General features: G+C 45.8%; 1 protein-coding gene across 3 annotated transcripts in view; it reads left to right on the top strand.

The window, feature by feature from the left end:
* LOC138551359 (zinc finger protein 850-like) overlaps window positions 1-20,098 on the top strand; it is a 267,712-nt gene that overhangs the window by 22,873 nt on the left and 224,741 nt on the right. For all 3 annotated transcript variants that reach the window (XM_069642483.1, XM_069642480.1, XM_069642484.1), the window contains exon 3: window positions 7,934-7,997. The gene's annotated coding sequence lies outside the window, so the exon portion shown is untranslated. The remainder of the gene's footprint in view (window positions 1-7,933; window positions 7,998-20,098) is intronic.

The following is a 20,098-nucleotide window of genomic DNA, read 5'->3' as shown; positions in this document are numbered from 1 at the left end:
TATAGATGAAGGACACAGGGCATGTACATCTACCCCAGCATAGGCTCAAGGCCTGATATAATAATAGCAGGCACAAGGCTGGTTTACTACATTTAGTATAGATGCAGGACACAGGGCAGGAACATCTACCCCTTCATATGTGCAAGCCCTGATCTAATAATAGCAGGCACGAGGCTGGCATACTACCTTTAATATAGATGTAGGACACAGAGCAGGTACATCTACCCCAGCATAGGCTCAAGGCCTGATACAATAATAGCAGGCACGAGGCTGGTTTACTACCTTTAGTATAGATGCAGGACACAGGGCAGGAACATCTACCCCTTCATATGTGCAAGCCCTGATCTAATAATAGCAGGCACGGGGCTGGCATACTACCTTTAATATAGATGCAGGACACAAAACAGGTACATCTAGCCCAGCATAGGCTCAAGCCCCGATCTAATAATAGCAGGCACGAGGCTGGTTTACTGCCTTTATTATAGATGCAGGACACAGAACAGGTACATCTACCCCAGCATAGGCTCAAAGCCTGATCTAATAATAGCAGGCATGAGGCTGGTTTCAGTATAGATGCAGGACACAAAACAGGTACATCTAGCCCAGCATAGGATCAAGCCCCGATCTAATAATAGCAGGCACGAGGCTGGTTTTACACCTTTAGTATAGATGCAGGACACAGGGCTGGAACATCTACCCCTTCATATTTGCAAGCCCTGATCTAATAATAGCAGGCAAGAGGCTGGCTTACCACCTTATTATAAATGCAAGACACAGGGCAGGTACATCTACCCAGCATAAACTCAAGGTTTGATCTAATAATATCAGGCACCAGGCTGGTTTACTACCTTTATTATAGATGCAGGACATAGAGCAGGTACATCTACCCCAGCATAGGCTCAAGGCCTGATCTAAAAATAGCAGGCACGAGGCTGGTTTACTACCTTTAGTATAGATGCAGGACACAGAGCAGGAACATCTACCCCAGCATAGGCTCAAGGCCTGATCTAATAATAGCAGGCACTAGGCTGGTTTACTACTTTTAGTATAGATGCAGGACACAGAGCAGGAACATCTACCCCAGCATAGGCTCAAGGCCTGATCTAATAATAGCAGGCACGAGGCTGGTTTACTACCTTTATTATAGATGCAGGACACAGAGCAGGTACATCTACACGAGCATGAGCTCAAGGCCTGATCTAATAATAGCAGGCACGAGGCTGGTTTACTACCTTTAGTATAGATGCAGGACACAGAGCAGGTACATCTACCAGAGCATAGGCTCAAGGCCTGATCTAATAAGAGCAGGCACGAGGATGGCTTACTACCTTTATTATAGATGCAGGGCACAGAGCAGGTACATCTAACCCAGCATAGGCTCAAGGCCTGATCTAAAAATAGGAGGCACGAGGCGGGTTTACTACCTTTATCATAGATGCAGGACACAGGGCAGGAACATCTACCCCTTCATATGTGCAAGCCCTGATCTAATAATAGCAGGCAAGAGGCTGGCTTACCACCTTATTATAGATGCAGGAGACAGGGCAGGTACAATTACCCCAGCATAAGCTCAAGGCCTGATCCAATAATAGCAGGCACCAGGCTGGTTTACTACCTTTATTATAGATGCAGGACACAGAGCAGGTACATCTACCCCAGCATATGCTCAAGGCCTGATCTAATAATAGCAGGCACGAGGCTGGTTTACTACCTTTTAGTATAGATGCATGACACAGAGCAAGTACATCTACCCCAGCATAGGCTCAATGCCTGATCTAATAATAGCAGGCACAAGGCTGGCTTACTACCTTATTATAGATGCATGACACAGGGCAGGAACATCTACCCCAGCATATGCTCAAGGCCTGATCTAATAATAGCAGGCACGAGGCTGGTTTACTACCTTATTATAGATGCATGACACAGGGCAGGAACATCTACCCCAGCATATGCTCAAGGCCTGATCTAATAATAGCAGGCACGAGGCTGGTTTACTACCTTTTAGTATAGATGCATGACACAGAGCAAGTACATCTACCCCAGCATAGGCTCAAGGCCTGATCTAATAATAGCAGGAAAGAGGCTGGTTTACTACCTTTAGTATAGATGAAGGACACAGGGCATGTACATCTACCCCAGCATAGGCTCAAGGCCTGATATAATAATAGCAGGCACAAGGCTGGTTTACTACATTTAGTATAGATGCAGGACACAGGGCAGGAACATCTACCCCTTCATATGTGCAAGCCCTGATCTAATAATAGCAGGCACGAGGCTGGCATACTACCTTTAATATAGATGTAGGACACAGAGCAGGTACATCTACCCCAGCATAGGCTCAAGGCCTGATACAATAATAGCAGGCACGAGGCTGGTTTACTACCTTTAGTATAGATGCAGGACACAGGGCAGGAACATCTACCCCTTCATATGTGCAAGCCCTGATCTAATAATAGCAGGCACGGGGCTGGCATACTACCTTTAATATAGATGCAGGACACAAAACAGGTACATCTAGCCCAGCATAGGCTCAAAGCCTGATCTAATAATAGCAGGCATGAGGCTGGTTTCAGTATAGATGCAGGACACAAAACAGGTACATCTAGCCCAGCATAGGATCAAGCCCCGATCTAATAATAGCAGGCACGAGGCTGGTTTTACACCTTTAGTATAGATGCAGGACACAGGGCTGGAACATCTACCCCTTCATATTTGCAAGCCCTGATCTAATAATAGCAGGCAAGAGGCTGGCTTACCACCTTATTATAAATGCAAGACACAGGGCAGGTACATCTACCCAGCATAAACTCAAGGTTTGATCTAATAATATCAGGCACCAGGCTGGTTTACTACCTTTATTATAGATGCAGGACATAGAGCAGGTACATCTACCCCAGCATAGGCTCAAGGCCTGATCTAATAATAGCAGGCACGAGGCTGGTTTACTACCTTTAGTATAGATGCAGGACACAGAGCAAGTACATCTACCCCAGCATAGGCTCAAGGCCTGATCTAATAATAGCAGCACAAGGCTGGTTTACTACCTTATTATAGATGCAGGACACAGGGCAGGTACATCTACCCCAGCATAGGCTCAAGGCCTGATCTAATAATAGCAGGCATGAGGCTGGTTTACTACCTTTAGTATAGATGCAGGACAGAGGGCAGGAATATCTACCCCTTCATATGTGCAAGCCCTGATCTAATAATAGCAGGCACTGGGCTGGCTTGCTACCTTTATTATAGATGCAGGACACAGAGCAGGTACATCTACCCCAGCATAGGCTCAAGGCCTGATCTAATAATAGCAGGCATGAGGCTGGTTTAAGTATAGATGCAGGACACAGAACAGGTACATCTAGCCCAGAGTAGACTCAAGGCCTGATCTAATAATATCAGGCACGAGGCGGGTTTACTACCTTTATTATAGATGCAGGCCACAGAGCAGGTACATCTACCCCAGCATAGGCTGAAGGCCTGATCTAATAATAGCAAGCACGAGGCTGGTTTACTGCCTTTAGTATAGATGCAGGACACAGAAAAGGTACATCTATCCCAGCATAGGCTCAGTGCCTGATCTAATAATAGCAGGCACGAGGCTGGCTTACTACCTTTATTATAGATGCAGGACACACGGCAGGTACATCTACACCAGCATAGGCTCAAGGCCTGATCTAATAATAGCAGGCACGAGGCTGGCTTACTACCTTTAGTATAGATGCAGGACACAGAGCAGGTGCATCTACCCCAGCATAGGCTCAAGGCCAGATCTAATAATAGCAGGCACGAGGCTGGTTTACTACCTTTATTATAGATGCAGGACACAGATCGGGTACATCTACCCCAGCATAGGCTCAAGGACTGATCTAATAATAGCAGGCACGAGGCTGGCTTACTACCTTCATTATAGATGCAGGGCACAGAGCAGGTACATCTACCCCAGCATAGGCTCAAGGCCTGATTTAATAATAGCAGGCACGAGGCTGGTTTACTACCTTTATTATAGATGCAGGACACAGATCGGGTACATCTACCCCAGCATAGGCTCAAGGACTGATCTAATAATAGCAGGCACGAGCTGGTTTACTACCTTCATTATAGATGCAGGGCACAGAGCAGGTACATCTACCCCAGCATAGGCTCAAGGCCTGATTTAATAATAGCAGGCACAAGGCTGGTTTACTACCTTTAGTATAGATGCAGGACACAGGGCAGGTATATCTACCCCAGCACAGGCTCAAGACCTGATCTAGTAATAGCAGGCACGAGGCTGGTTTACTACCTTTAGTATAGATGCAGGACACAGGGCAGGTATATCTACCCCAGCACAGGCTCAAGGCCTGATCTAATAGCAGGCACGAGCTGGTTTACTACCTTAATTATAGATGCAGGGCACAGAGCAGGTACATCTACCCCAGTATAGGCTCAAGGCCTGATCTAATAATAGCAGGCACGAGGCTGGTTTACTACCTTTATTATAGATGTAGGACACAGAGCAGGTACATCTACCCCAGCATAGGCTCAACGCCTGATATAATAATAGCAGGCACGAGGCTGGCTTACTACCTTTATTATAGATGTAGGACACAGAGCAGGTACATCTACCCCAGCATAGGCTCAAGGCCTGATATAATAATAGCAGGCACAAGGCTATTTTACTACCTTTATTATAGATGCAGGACACAGAGTAGGTACATCTACCACAGCATAGGCACAAGGCCTAATCTAATAATGGCAGGCATAAGCTGGTTTGCTAGATTTAATATGAATGCTGAACACAGAGTGATCAACCCCAGCATAGGCACAGCACCCGGTCTGATAATAGAAGGCTTGAGGCTGGTTTACTAGCTTTAGTATAGATGCAGGACGCAGAGCAGGTGAATCCACCCAGGATAGGCACAGGGCCCCTTCTCAGCACTATGTCTGTTTACCAGCTCTGTACTCCGGCTCTGCTGGTGAAGATGCAGCTCGGGTATCCTCAGTCACTCTGTGAAGTTCTGAGTAGTGGTTGTGTTCCTGAGGCTTCTTGCCCTCTCTCTTGCTCATTTACATTTCAAATGCTGTATGGTGAAAATGCAGCACAAACGAAGCAGTATGGCTAGTCCACACCCTTGAAGTGATAAAGGAGTTTTTTTAGGCGAAATGTTGACTTGTCCCTGCTTTTCCTAGGGAAACCTTACATTAAGCATTTCTGCTGTGTATGTGATGGAGGGCGGGTTATGAGGGTGGGCTTGTCATCCGTCATATACATGCTTGCTGTATGTAGATGAATTAATCAAATGATTATGTTTGCTTTCCCCAGGGCTGAACGCATTATTGGTGTGTCGTTGTGTTTAGCAAAATAAGAAGTACAGACTATAAAAGGTATATATCAGAGACTAGACAGAACCTCAATTGGCTCTCGGTCAAGCAAAGGATCGCTTACAAAACTCTCTCACTCACCCACAAATGTCTCGCCAACCTTGCACCTAGCTATCTGACCAAAAACCTCACACGTAATAAATCAAGCCGTCCTATGAGATTGGCGCAGGCACACTGCCTCAAAGTACCTGACTTCAAAAGGCTGGAGGGAGCAGTTTCCCAGTTCTTGCAGCCAAGTTATGGAACTCTTTACCACACTCGCTAAGAACTGAACATGCCTTCCATCCATTCAGAAGGAACGCTAAAATGTGGCTTCTTGCGCTAGATCCATAGATATTGTTCTGCCTCTCGGCCACTAGATTGACAACATTGTAATTATTTGCTGCTCTGTATATTTCTGTAAATATTTATCTCTACCATACGTAATTTTTTACTGCCCTGTATATACTTGCACATTTAGGCTCACAATTATCTGTCTGTCATCTGCTCTCCACAATTGTATCACCTTCTCCTGTAATCATGTAAGTGATTAATATAATAATGCTTCTTATTACTGTTAAACGACCTTCTGTAACCTCCTATGTAAGAAATGCGCCCAGTTGCCATGGGCTAGGAGTGCTATACAAATAAACAAATCAAATTAAATAACTTATGCGATATATATTTACATATTTGTCTCTCTGCCTGCCTGTGGTCTCCCTGTTACCGCTTCCATTTCTCTACTCTTTCTCCTCCCCTCGTGCCAAGCACTGGACAAAGAAGCGAAAGTGGCCCTGGAGAATGTTTTGGCCTGTGTCGCACAGAATATATAGGCGTACGGAGTAATCCCAGCCCCTTAACAAGAGTTTAAATGCGGGTAAACATGTGCATTTCAAAGCACATTATCTATACACATGGATTCAAAAGTCATTTAAAAATCATTTTTAGGGGCTGATAGACAAATGTGCCTTACCATCCAAGCCAAATAAATATAGCTATCCAGAATCTCTGGCCCCCCTCGCCTCTGTCACAACCCATAGTTTGACAAGCTGACCTGGTTGCAGTCAAAAACTAACTCCGTTGAAGTCCGCCCACATCCATGCATAGACACAGAACTCAGATTAGTAGCCTCATGTAATGTGTAAGTGCCCAAACATGGATACAGGAGACAGAGAGGAATCACCATGCACGATCCAAAGGCCATAGCATAAACACAGGATATGGCAGTAACATGGAAGATACACATACCATAGCATAAGCAAAGGATATGGATTAGCAATTATCAGAAAGGTGGACTTTCCTGAAAATAGATTGAAAACCATGGCCCATAACACATTAGAGGGCCATGGTTTCCAAGTGGTGTTGCCACGAGTGAGCCAAGATTTTGTGCTATGCAATATATGTGTGCTATTATATATGTAGCAACACTTTTGCCAGTTTAACAACGAGTGATCATTTTTGAAGAACATAGCCTGACAATTAAATCATTCTTAGTGACTGCATGCCCCTGGGCACTGAGTACCAACCCTAGGTGTTCTCTGCATAAAGAATAAGGTTGGTGAGGAGCTGCACTGAGGGTAAGGGTATCAGGCTGGGGGTGGAGGGTAGGACACACACCTTGCAGCTATCATTGGGCAAAACGGTTATGTGCTGAGGCTTTGTTTTCAATAGTAGGTAAACTACCGCATGTGGTACTGCTACCTTTAGAGGAGAGCCTCACACAGTGTGTACACTCCGCTCTACTGCTGATACAGATCTCAAACCCAGTGATCTAGTTCCTTACTGTATTAAGCAGTGGGATTGTAATGGAAAAGCCAAGGCAAATCCTCTTTCTCATGGCAATAGAAAGTAAATCCCTTTCTAGAATCTGAAGTTCCTAAGCAGGAGGTTCAAGTAGACATGATTTTATCATCGGAAAGTCTTCCTCAGCCTCTGGAGTCCGTTTTGAGGGTAAACTGTTTAAGCGGTTTGACTATTTCAGCATAACCTACAATCCACTACCACCAGTAACCAACTATCCCCAAAAATGCTCCCATTTTGTTTTTCTTTATTATGATGGTACTTATTGGATGTAGACCTAGGTTCAGAAAGCAACAGAGCGTTTTATAATCATAGGTGAAAGAACGCAGTGAAGGAAGCAGAAAAACAAGCGTGCAGTGAGATAGCACTAGATGAGGGGAAGGAGGAACTCAGTGAGGGAAGCAGAAAAACAAGTGTGCAGTGACAACACTTGAGGAAGGGAAGGAGGGTAATTCCTCAGCAAGTATCTTCAAGCAACCATGGGAGGATACAGTGGGGTGCAGATCACCCAGTCTCAGGTAGAGTGGGGAGAGGAGGGTGTGTGGTCCTAGGGAGTGTCAGGGAAGAGGCATATCTTTCAGAGGAGGGTCTTTTGCTCCTTTGTGTGACAGTCTGAGGTTTAGAGATTTTATAAACAGCCTATTTTCGGGAAGGGGATATCAAGCGATAACCTTTCATAATTTAATTTCCTGGATAATGAACTCTCTATGGACACAATTGTAACTTCTGTTTGGATGCTTTATGCCCTGTCTCAGCCAAGGAAGTCATTGGAACCTTTGTTTCTTGCTTACAGGCTACATATGAGGGTAACACCATCAACAAGTCATCGACGTACTGGATTAACAGTGGCATGCCAGGTAATTTTCTCATCTAAATCCTTCTTTAGCTGTTGTGAGAAGAGGGTGGGTAGCTCTGCATATCCTTTGGGTAATTTTGCCCAGGAGTGTTGGGCTCCTGTAAGCCAAAATGCAAAGCAATAATAATAATAATAATCATTTAGCATGTATATAGCGCTACGAACCCTCGGATATCTGAGCGCTGCTTATTACCTTCTGGAGTGATAAATGCGGTTACATTCCTAGAGGAAGGGTGAAGCACAATTTGATGATATGCAGATTTTAAATCTAATGAATTCATAACCTTGGCATTCTTAATAGTACCTAACATCTCAATATTAGACAATGGGTGTCTATCAGGTATTACACATCTGTTTACTGATCTAAGATCTATGCGTAATCTGAGTTTGCCATTGGGCTTGTGAACCACCACTAATGGAGACACCCACTCAGAAGCTTCTATCCTCTCAATGACACCTTGTTTTTCCATAGACAGTAGTTCATCAAGTCTCATCAAGGATTAGCAAATGGATCACCAATTTACAGGACTATAATCGGGATGTTGAGTATTTGCCAGGCATTCAAAATAAGGCTGCAGATTGTTTGTCCAGACTGACCAATGTTGTAGAGGATGAGGGTAGTAAAGGAGATAAAGATGAACAAGTTCTCAGTGTTAGTCAAGAGTTTGTGTCTGAAAATGAGTGGTGTGATGCAATGTTAGTTGACCATGACTTGGGCAATATAAAAGAAAGGTTAGAGGCAGGTATGAAGAGTTCTGAAATCAGGAGAAGAACCATACCTGATCCATTTAGGAATGTATTTGATGAGCTCATCGTGAAGGATGGGATGATTTTAAGAGGAGACAAAATTCTTCCTCCAGCTGGAGTAAGATAGAACATTTTACAAGTGGCGCATGAAGGTCATCATGGGATGACCATGACCAAACAGTTAATTAGACAAGATTGCGGGTGGCCAGCAATGGATTTACAAGTGGAGAGGCTGGTCAGGGAGTGTGCCTTTTGTGAGAACACAGCTAAGGGATGCGTTGCTAGAGTTTAGCTGATGACTCTCATGTCCATTCTTTATATGCCTTGGGAGGGAGTGGGATTGGATATTGTGGGCCCTATCGCATGTTAAGGAGTTTGTCAATATGGCATAGTTCTAGTCGACATGCTATCCTATCCCATTGGGTAGAACTTACTTGGGTAAAAAATGTGTGTGCAAAAAATGTGATTGAATTCATTGATAACATTTTTAGAAGAGATGGATATCCCACTTCCATATAAACGGACAATGGTGTGCAATTTGTGGCTGAGGAGATTAAATATTTTCTAAAAGCCAATGGTATTGAGCACAAGACCAATTCCTTCTACCATCCAGAGACAAACGGAACTGTGGAGAGATTTAACAGAGTTATCAAAAATAGTATTAAGGTTGCTTTGTCAGAAGGATCTGATTGGAGAAAGCCTGCAGAGGATACAGTGGTTGCCAATAGATTTACCCCTCATGTTACCATGTGCGTTTCTCCTTTCGAGATGTTACGTGGGAGAAAGCCCAATTCTAGAGTGTGCTCAGGTTAGTTGGGCAGAGCTTGTCAGAAAAATATTGTCATGAACCTTGTGAAGGAAAAGATTCAAGATAAACACATTCTCAACAAAGAAAGCTTTGACATTAGGAAGGCAGTAAAAGAAATACCTATTAAAGAAGGAGAGTGGGTACGTATTAAGTGACCTCATCAATACAAGTAGTGGAGGTTCTAGATGGTCAACACCTATTATAGAGTGGCGGAGAAAATGCATGGTGCTGTAAGACTTAAAGATGGGAATGTTTGGAATGCAAATCGGATATGTAGATGTGCTGAAATGAATAAGGATCTTCAAGAAAGAGAGAGAGAGAATGTTCAGAGGAAGAGAAATAGCAAATTAATTACTCATAAAGAAAATTGTTGATTAAAGAGACATAGAGTGTGTGGAGAGGATCAAATAGGTGTACAAAAAAAAAATTGTTACCTATCGGGAAATGCGGAAGGCCTTCCTTTCTAAGTGACTACGTGAAATAGTAGTATACCTACTCAAAAGCAGAAAGTTAGTTATCCGCACATACATCTTTCTTACCTTATGTATGTCAAAAAAGGAATTAGTTAAAACTATGTCCAACATTGGACCCCCTGTATTATTATTATATTGTTATGCTCATGAATGTGCCATTAGTTAACAAAACAAGTCAACTAGGAACCTGGAAGGTTGAGGTTGAGAGTATGTTATGAGCAGTTGGAAGGAGGAGTGTAGCAGACCGGTGGGGCATGAATAGATCTGGAGATGTATGTAATAAAATATATTACAACTACAATGAACGTGTTGGAGAATCTTTCAGAGCCCCTCTCACTCACTGCACCAGACCACTTTCTCCAAACCTTCTAGCATCTCGGGAAGGTGCCTTCTTGCCTCCACAACTCCTGCCCTGTAACTCTCCTTTGCGGGCTGCTCTGAGTTTCTCTGTGTGCCTCTTTCATGGTGTCTCTCCTTTCCTCTCAGCTGAGCCATTTGTAATGTTATCAGCTCCATATAAACGAGGCCAACAACTAGACCGCTTATGATTCTTCGTCCAGTCTGTCTTGTTAATGGTGTCCTCCTCATTCTAGTACCTAAGAGGTGTTCATGTGAGTTAGAATTTACAAAGAGAGAATATATGTCTCTGACGTGTCTCTTCTTCATCCCAGTACCACATAGTAAGCCATTAAAGCCTGGGGATGTTGGGTTCACTACAAAAGGGAAATGGGGGATACCGTGTCTCACCCAAGGGTGCCTCAGGTCCACGCCCAAAGTCTCCTCCACCCAGATGATCCTCCCTCGCATATCCACCCCAGGGTCAGGAGCCAAAAATCGACAGCCTTTCCCTCGCCCCCTGGGAGGAGGATATTCTAGGGAAAGGAGTGAGGACGCCTTCAGATTCCGGGTTGGATCTGGGAGTTTCACTGGGAAACCGAGAAAGGAAGTCGACATTTCCTTGATCTCGACCCTTTCTGTGTTCCGCTGTGAAACAATATGGCTACAGATCCAAAAACCACCACATAACTCATGGATTGAACTCCTTCCGTTGGCCAATCTATACCAAAGGTGAATGATCAGAGACTAGTGTGAACTTCCATCCCAACAAATAGTACTTCAGATGGATAATGGCTAATTTTATTTGCTAGAGCTTCTAGTTCAATAACACAGTAGGTTTTCTCTCTTAGGAACAGTTTCCCGCTTATATATAGGACCAGGGTATTGCAGGACGTCATGATCTTGAGAAAGGACAGCTCCTAGCCCTGCTAGAGAGGCATCTGTTTGTAAGATGAATTTGTTTGCAAAATCAGCCACTTTTAAAATGTGACTCTGACAAAGGGTCTATTTCAGTTATTTTATAACACTTTTAATTCCACCTGATATTCTGGGGTTCTGCATTTTTCAATTTGTCCGTAAATCTAGCTGTTTTACTTTAAAAAATTGGGATAAACCAGCGGTTATAGCAGATTAGCTATATAAAGCCCTTAGATGTTTCTTGGTTTTTGGTGTAGCAGTATCTAGGACTGCCTTCATTTTTTCATGTTGTGGCTGGGCCGTGCCATTCCCCACAAAGAACCCCAGATATCTTACTGCGGATTGAGCTAATTTGCACTTCTTAAGATTTGCTGAGACTCTCATAATAGTGTAAAGTTGGTAAAGATGATCCTCCCAGGTCTTACTGTTTATTACAATGTCATCTATATAAGCCCCACAATAATCAGAGTATGGCTGTAAGATTTTATCCATTAGTCATTGGAATGTAGCCGGGGCACAATGGAGTACAAAGGGACGGACCTTAAAGTGGAACAAACCCAAAGGTGTGGCGTGTGGCAAAGGCATTTTTTTTCTTTATCAGGACCATGTAATGGAACCTGCCAATAGCCTTTTGTAAGGTTGATGGTAGATAAATATACCAAGTCGATGGATGAGGTCATCAATACGAGGCATCGGATAGGCATTAAAAGCAGATATTGCATTGGCTTTTCTAAAGTCAATACAAAATCTCTATGTCCCATCGGGTTTGGCTACTAATACGATGAGGGATGACCAGGGGCTGCTAGATGGTTCAATAATATTAGCCTCAAGCATCTGCATGACCTCCTGGATGATGGTTTCCTTTCTTGCCTCTGATAGTCTATAGGGTTTTAGGTGTACCACTTTGCCTTGATGATAAAATCCCTTCACTCTCCCTGGCTCCTCTCTGAACACTTCAGTAAATTGGAGGAGTAGGTTATAGAGATCTTGTTTCTGGTTGTCACTAAGTTCAGGAGGGACAAATACTTTCCTGTCAGAATCATCTGGTAACAAGCAAGACGAAATGGTAGAAGGAGATTCTGTAGGCGTCTCTTTCCACTCCTTTAACAAATTGATATGATATACCTGGGTTTTCAGTGTGCGGTCAGGTTGGGAGATTTTATAATTGCACGGTCCTGTCTGTTCTAATACCTCATAAGGCCCATGCTGTCATGAGTGGCCAGTTTCGACCCTTCTGGACTTCTTGGTCCATGATGCATCACGGTGTTAACGCTGCGACCCATCCAAAATGGCTGCCGAGAAAGAACTGTTGCGGTCTAGCCTTTGCGTGCACTCGCCAGCTTCCTAGAAAACTGGCATGCCCCCGCGGCTTCTCACATCTCAAGTCTACCCCTACGAGTTACTAGACATTGTCCGAGTTCGCTCACTGTGTTTCGTGCTTCTAATTCCTTTGCTCCTGGAAAAAACCCTTTTCTATTCCTTACCTGCCGATATCCTCTTTCCTGGATCTATTTGTCTCTGTCCCTGGATTTCGAACGCTACCGGTTTGGCAGCCAGCTTCCACGCTGGAACCCGAGGACTCGCGTTCTCTCTTGTACAAGTCACGCTCGGTGAAAAAGAAAGAAGCCTCATCCCGGAAGGGCACCAGGAAGGAGAAAAAGGTGAGAAAAAAGGGAGCTTCTGACAGATTGAGACGCCCAGAACCTGATACAGAAACAGATATGGAAGCGGCAGTCCAAGACCTCATGAGAGGTATGCAAGAATTAACTACCGAGGTTCAAAATCTTAAAGCCGAAAATGCAGCTTTAAAACAGCTGGTCCTATCCCGGGATTCCGCAGTCAAACAAAGCATTCTGGTAGGCGGTGTGTGGACAAGTACGATGGATCTTCCAGGTCCCTACGTTCCTTCCTTGACTCATGCTTTGTGCACTTCACTTTCAAACCCTACTATTTTTCAACACCATGAGCAAAGGTTGGATTCATGATATCCCACTTAACGGGCAATGCAAGGATTTGTGGATGCCCTAAAAGCCATGTTCGATCGACCTGAGCTTGTCTATAGCGCACAAGAAAGACTTCTTGAATTTAAGCAAGGAAGTCAGGATATGCTTTCGTATGTGACTCGCTTCAAGCAGTTAGCCAAAGAAGCAGATTGGTCACAAGAGGCCAGTTTCACCCTCTTCAGAAGGGGTTTAAATGATGAAGTTAAGGACGAGTTATCCAGAGTGACACGTCCAGGAACATTCCAGGCCCTTATGGATCTTTCCTTGCAAATAGATTTTAGGATCCAGGAGAGAAAGGCAGAGAAGAAAAAAGTGAAAACATTTCCGAAGGCAACTAGTGAATATCCAACTACCAAAGAGACCAATGTTCCACATACCCCAGATCCAGAACCCATGCAACTAGGTACCTTTAGGGGACCAATTACTCCACAGGAAAGGCTCCGCAGAATCGATACTGGGCTTTGCATGTACTGTGCCTCTGACAAACATCTGGTTAGAGAATGTCCTATAGCACCACCCCGGTGTTCGGGAAACGCCAGCTCCCGATCCTAATCGGAGCACAGCTTCGGGAGAAAGGTGCCTGCTCCGCATCCATTCCCTCCTTGAATACTCCTTGACATAGCACATTAGTGCTTCCACAAACTGTACTGACAACTTCAGAGAATGAATCCTTTCCCATCCTGGCTCTCGTGGACTGCGGTGCCATGGGGATTTCCATTGATCACGAATGGGCCACCGCTCATAAGATTCCGAGAGAACTCAAAGAAGTGATACAACCTGTGGAAGGAATCGACGGTAGATCTTTGTCCTCAGATCCTATTACTCACCAAACAAAGGACCTACAACTGTCAATAAACAACCACCAGGAAAGAATTCGGTTTGACATCATAAAGGCAGCCCACTATCCCATGTTGTTAGGCATGCCCTGGCTACAGAAACACAATCCTTACATCAATTGGACAGCAGGTTCCTTGTTCCTTGGCTCAGAGTTTTGTATGTCCCACTGCTTATGTCAGGACACGCCCCGGATCTCTTTAGTGAACTATCAGAACCACAAACCATCCTCCTTAAGCGTGTCCAACATTGTCCAAGTACCGGAATCATACCAGACCTACTCTGATATATTTTCAACAGACATTGTTCAAGCTCTTTCACCCCACAGACCTGAGGATTGCGCCATTGAAACCGATTCTTACGCTGTGATTCCATTTGGGAGAATGTTTATACTATCCGAGCTTGAAAAGAAGGCCTTAAGTGAGTACCTGGATACCAGCTTAGCAAATGGAACCATTAGGACTTCAAAGTCTCTCGCTGGTGCGTCCTTGTTTTTTGTTCCCAAGAAAAACACAAAGGAGTTACGACCCTGTTTGGATTACCGCGGACTAAATCAATGTACCCTCAAGGACCGATATCCTTTACCACTCATATTAGACATCCTAGAGGCCGTTCGAGGGGCTGTTATTTTCACCAAACTCGAACTTGGGGGTGCTACCATTTCATTAGAATCAAGGAAGGTGATGAATGTAAGACAGCCTGTAGAACACCTTTTGACCACTTCGAATATTTGGTCATGCCCTTCGGTCTTGCCAACGCTCCTGCGGTTTTTCAACGTTTCATGGTCAGAGTATGTTTTTCCTGTTTGTGATCGTATACCTGGATGACATACTGATTTATTCCAAAGATCCCCAGAGTCATCAAGAGCATGTTAAGGCAGTTCTACAGCGATTACGAGAAAACAAACTCCTGGCCAAGGCTGAGTAATGTCTATTCCATGCTCAAACCGTTCATTACCTTGGATTTGTACTCAGTCCAAAGGGAATTGGAATGGACCCGGGTAAGATTGATTCCATACTTTCGTGGCCGCACCTACCACTGTGAAGCAGATACAATCCTTCTTGGGACTTGCCAATTTCCACATAAAATTAATTCCTACATTTTCGGAAATTGTACATCCCATCGTGGCACTTTTAAAGAAGGATACACCGTTTATTTGTTCTACAGAACAAGAGAAGGCCTTCCAACATTTAAAAAGAAAATTCACTGAAGGGCATTTCCTAGCCCAACCAGACATTGATCGAATCTTCCTGGTGGAAACAAACAAGAATTTGAGGACAAGATGGAACATCCAATTGCCTACCTATCCCATACCTAGTGAGTGCCATTATTCTGTCCTGGAGAAAGAGCTATTAGCCATCCGACAAGCATTCACTGACTGGCGTCATTTACTTCTGGGAGCTAAATATCCAGTGCTAGTACGAACAGATCATCGGAACTTACAAGTATTACAGTCCCTGGAGGGCAGAAACAGTCGTCAGGCCCGTTGGGCCTTCTTTTTTGCACAATACCAGTTTCAAATCAACCACCTTCCTGGAAACGATAACATCGTCGCTGACGCCTTGTCCAGACGTCCGGACTACGAATCTGTCGAAGTCAGATGTTTCCCAAGATGCTTCCTAAAACAGTGTTCGTGGCACAAGCTAATTTTCTCCCGGAAGACATCCATGCTCACACTCCTTCCTCAGATCTCTGGAGAGAATACACCCAGACTAATCGTTGGAATCTAAATACAAAGGATGGTTATCTCTTCAAGGACCAACGACTGGTCATTCCCACACAAGCTCTGAGAGATAAAATCATGAATCTCTGTCATGACACCTTTCATTCAGGACATTGAGGTATTACTACTACCCTTCATCTCATACAGAGACAATTCTGGTGGCCAAGAATGAATATTGACATAAAAACCTACATTCAATCCTGTGCTGTGTGCAATCAAAACAAACACGACAATAGAAGACTGCTGGTCTTCTTCATCATCAACCTACTTTACCAACACGTCCATGGGAGATCATCGCTACAGATTTCATTGTGGAATTACCACCAACCCGGGGTTATAGGACTGTAATGGTTACAATTGACTTGTTTACCCATGCAGCTCATTTCACACCGCTGTTCAAATTGCCCTCTTCACTTGAACTTGCAGGCATATTTATTGAACACATTTTTAGACTCCATGGATTACCCTCCAAGATCATCTCCGACAGAGGTCCCCAGTACATATCCCAGTTCTGGAAACACCTCTGCCAAATACTAGGCATTGTCATGATCTCTGCTTCCAAAAGGTCAGGGTTTTCCCAACTCCCTTGGAAGCAGATCCATAACCCAGGTTCCGAGTGCCAACCAGTCCCAATTGGGACCTTTTGGACCCAGTCCTGGCGCCAGTGGCACCAGGCTCATAAATATGCCCAGTCCCAGCGCTGGAAGCGCCGGGCTCATAATGCTTGGGTGGACTTACCTGCAGCAGACCATGCTGCTTACTTGCCTGCCAGTTGAGCCTCTGATCCTCTTCTGTTTGGAACTACTTTTCCTGTTGGGTGGGGCAGGAGCCACTCCCTAGGTTCAGAACACTGGAACTCTTCTGGAAAGCAGGAACTCTTTTCTTACCTAGGCGTGGCTGTGGAAGGAGTAACCTAAGCACTACAGGAGGCTATTTAAACCACACCCGATGGATGAATCTTGCTTTGCGTTATTCTGCATCCTCTGCAGCAGAACACTCATCGTGTCTTCTGCATCTGATCCTGGGCCTAAGGAAAAAGGCTTACCATCCTGAATCCTGTCTTCAGCAACACCTATAAAGACAAGAAAGAACAGGTTAGCATTACGGTCTTCAGTGACAGCGCTTCACTTACCTGGTCCATCGGCTGTCACCAACGCCTCGCGCTGCATTCCGGCATCTGAAAGACAAAGGCTTACCTACTCTTCGTGCGCTCCGGAGGTCTTCGCACTGCATTCCGGCATCTGAAAGACAAAATCTTACCAACTCTTCGCACGCTCCGGAGGCCTTCGGCGCTGCATCCCGCATCTGAAAGACAAAACAAGGTGCGTTTAAAGACATTGGGGAACTTTAATACTCACGTGCCATTACTCCTTTCCACATCTAACCCAGTGGGTATTCCGGCACCCTGCAGCCGCTCCGAACTTGTACCTGCAAAATAAAAAGACAGTTAGAGCGCACCGTGAAGCAGGCAACAAGCGCTTACTTACGTGCTTCCAGGCGCGTCTATTCATCACACGGGCTCCATCTTCAACTCGCTTCAGCCCGTCATCCGCCATCGCCGGAACCCTGCAAAACAAGAGACATCATTACTAAAGACTTTTAAAGACATTAGAATTACTCGAAACTTACCGTTCGTGCAGTAAACGACGGACAGCAGTCCTCTGAAGTCAAGAGGCCTGCTCCCCTTATCCAGTGAAGAAACTGGTTACAGCACCCTGCCCCGAGGCAGATGGAGAGCACGGCGTTCACTTACCTAAGGTGAGCGCGTTAACCTTTGGGGTTCTACAGGAGAAGAGAAAGGGAAGAAGAGAGAGACATTCAATAACCCAGTTCATTAATCCCATATTTTCTATCTGCAGACACCTTACCCTTCGAGTCAGACATACAGTGCACAGAGGTCCAGCCCAAAGAGCCAGCCGTGTGTTACACATCACCTTTGAAGATACTGTATACGCCCAGTCAAGGCCGGCGCCTCTACGGGAATCAGGTGAGCGTTACAGAACGCAAAGCCTACCGCAAAACTCCCGTCCAGGCGCTATGGAAACCTCGGATACCGACCAGCTAGCCCAGTTACTTGGGGAACTAAGGGCAGAAGTGCATGCAGCCCGTCAGGAAACGAACGCTCTAAGAAGGGAACTGATTATTTCCAAGGAGCGAACAGATGATCTCGCTAGACAATTGCTACAGTCACAAGCCGGACAGACCCCGTTACCCGCATCTGGGGGAAATCTTCCTTCTACATCCTCTATGAATCCAGTGCAGATCAACCTACCTGGGAATGTACCTCTGGCTCCGCCCGAACGATTTTCTGGTGACCCAAAGAGGTTTGCAGTATTTATCAATCAGTGCCGGTTGCATTTCTTATGCCGGCCAGCAGCCTTTCCAACTGATCAAGCTAAAGTAGCTTTCGTGCTTTCGTACCTTAGTGGCAATGCGGCAGACTGGTCGATCCCTCTAGTAAATCAAGATGATCCGGTCCTCCATGATTTTCAAGCTTTTCAGCTCAGTATGGAAAAACTGTTCGCAAGACATTCACAGGGGCAGGCCTTGGACAATGAGCTTCTTTCGTTGCGACAAGGTAATCAAGACCTTTTGGATTATATTGCGTCTTTCAACAGACTGATAGTGGAAACTCAATGGCCTGAGGACAAAAGGATTACACTGTTTTATAGAGGTCTACGTGGAGAGCTCAAAGATGTGTTAGCCCAAGTAGTGAATCCCCCACAAGATTGTTCGGACTATATAGACTTACAGGCCGATTCATGGAATAATTAGCGCGGCGCAAGTGGGCAAAAACGTGCGAATCGCAGTGGAATAGCGAAAATCGCAGTGCAAGTGCGCAAATCGCACAAAAAGCAGCGCACGTCGATTCATGGAAGGCCGTGCGCGAGAAAACCAGCGGATGTGCGATAAAAAGTGCGCCGCGCACGTTGGCGCACAGGCCATCTAACAGCGTGCGCCAGGTCACAGCGAAAATCGCACAGGCCACAGCGAAATTCGCACATAGCGCGGCGCACGCAACAAAAGTAGGCGGAACACGGGCGTAACACTCGGAATGGGGAACAACTTGCAAAAACGTGGGCGTCACGGGGGAAGTACAGGGCACAAGTGCGCGGAACGCCCACACGCTCGCCTACAACACGTATTCATGGAATAGAATAGGGCAAAAAAGCGCACGCTCAAACCAGCGCACAGACACAAACACGACCGCCACAAGAAAGCAGGCGGTAGCGTCTCTGCGGCTGTAAGAAATGTGCGCCAAAAGGTGCGCCAACAAATAGCACCTATATACTGCCATGATGAATGTCCTATACTGTGGCCCTCCAGGACAAATGACGTGCAAAGGGGTACCCACAAACACGGACACCCGCTGACAAAAAATACGTGTGCGTGTATACCGGGGTGCGCGGGAAGTCTCAGACGCGATTTCAGCAGGGTACAACATCACGCGATCGGGCCTGGGGGAGCGGGCTACGTGTATTTCAGGGGTTCGCGTGAAGTTTTTCACGCGATCGGGCCTGGGGGAGCGGGCTACGTGTATTACAGGGGTTCGCGTGAAGTTTTTCACGCGATCGGGCCTGGGGGAGCGGGCTACGTGTATTACAGAGGTTCGCGTGAAGTTTTACACGCGATCGGGCCTGGGGGAGCGGGCTACGTGTATTACAGGGGTTCGCGTGAAGTTTCTCACGCGATCGGGCCTGGGGGAGCGGGCTACGTGTATTACAGGGGTTCGCGTGAAGTTTTTCACGCGATCGGGCCTGGGGGAGCGGGCTACGTGTATTACAGGGGTTCGCGTGAAGTTTCTCACGCGATCGGGCCTGGGGGAGCGGGCTACGTGTATTACAGGGGTTCGCGTGAAGTTTCTCACGCGATCGGACCTGGGGGAGCGGGCTACGTGTATTTCAGGGGTTCGCGTGAAGTTTTTCACGCGATCGGGCCTGGGGGAGCGGGCTACGTGTATTTCAGGGGGGTACGTGTATTTCAGGGGTGCGCGGGAAGTTCCACACGCGAATATACTGGGCGCGTGTATTTCAGGGGTGCGCGGGAAGTTCCACACGCGATTCCATCAGGGTAGGTGTATTTCAGGGGTGCGCGGGAAGTTCCACACGCGATTCCATCAGGGTACGTGTATTTCAGGGGTGTGCGGGAAGTTCCACACGCGAATAGCCTGGGCGCGTGTATTTCAGGGGTGCGCGGGAAGTTCCACACGCGAATAGCCTGGGCGCGTGTATTTCAGGGGTGCGCGGGAAGTTCCACATG

The sequence above is a fragment of the Ambystoma mexicanum genome, chromosome 1q (genome assembly GCF_040938575.1).
Source record: "Ambystoma mexicanum isolate Mex_15411 chromosome 1q, UKY_AmexF1_1, whole genome shotgun sequence".
Taxonomy (NCBI): domain Eukaryota; kingdom Metazoa; phylum Chordata; class Amphibia; order Caudata; family Ambystomatidae; genus Ambystoma; species Ambystoma mexicanum.
The sequence above is the reverse complement of the archived record's forward strand: the minus strand, read 5'-3'. Positions and strand labels throughout refer to the sequence as shown.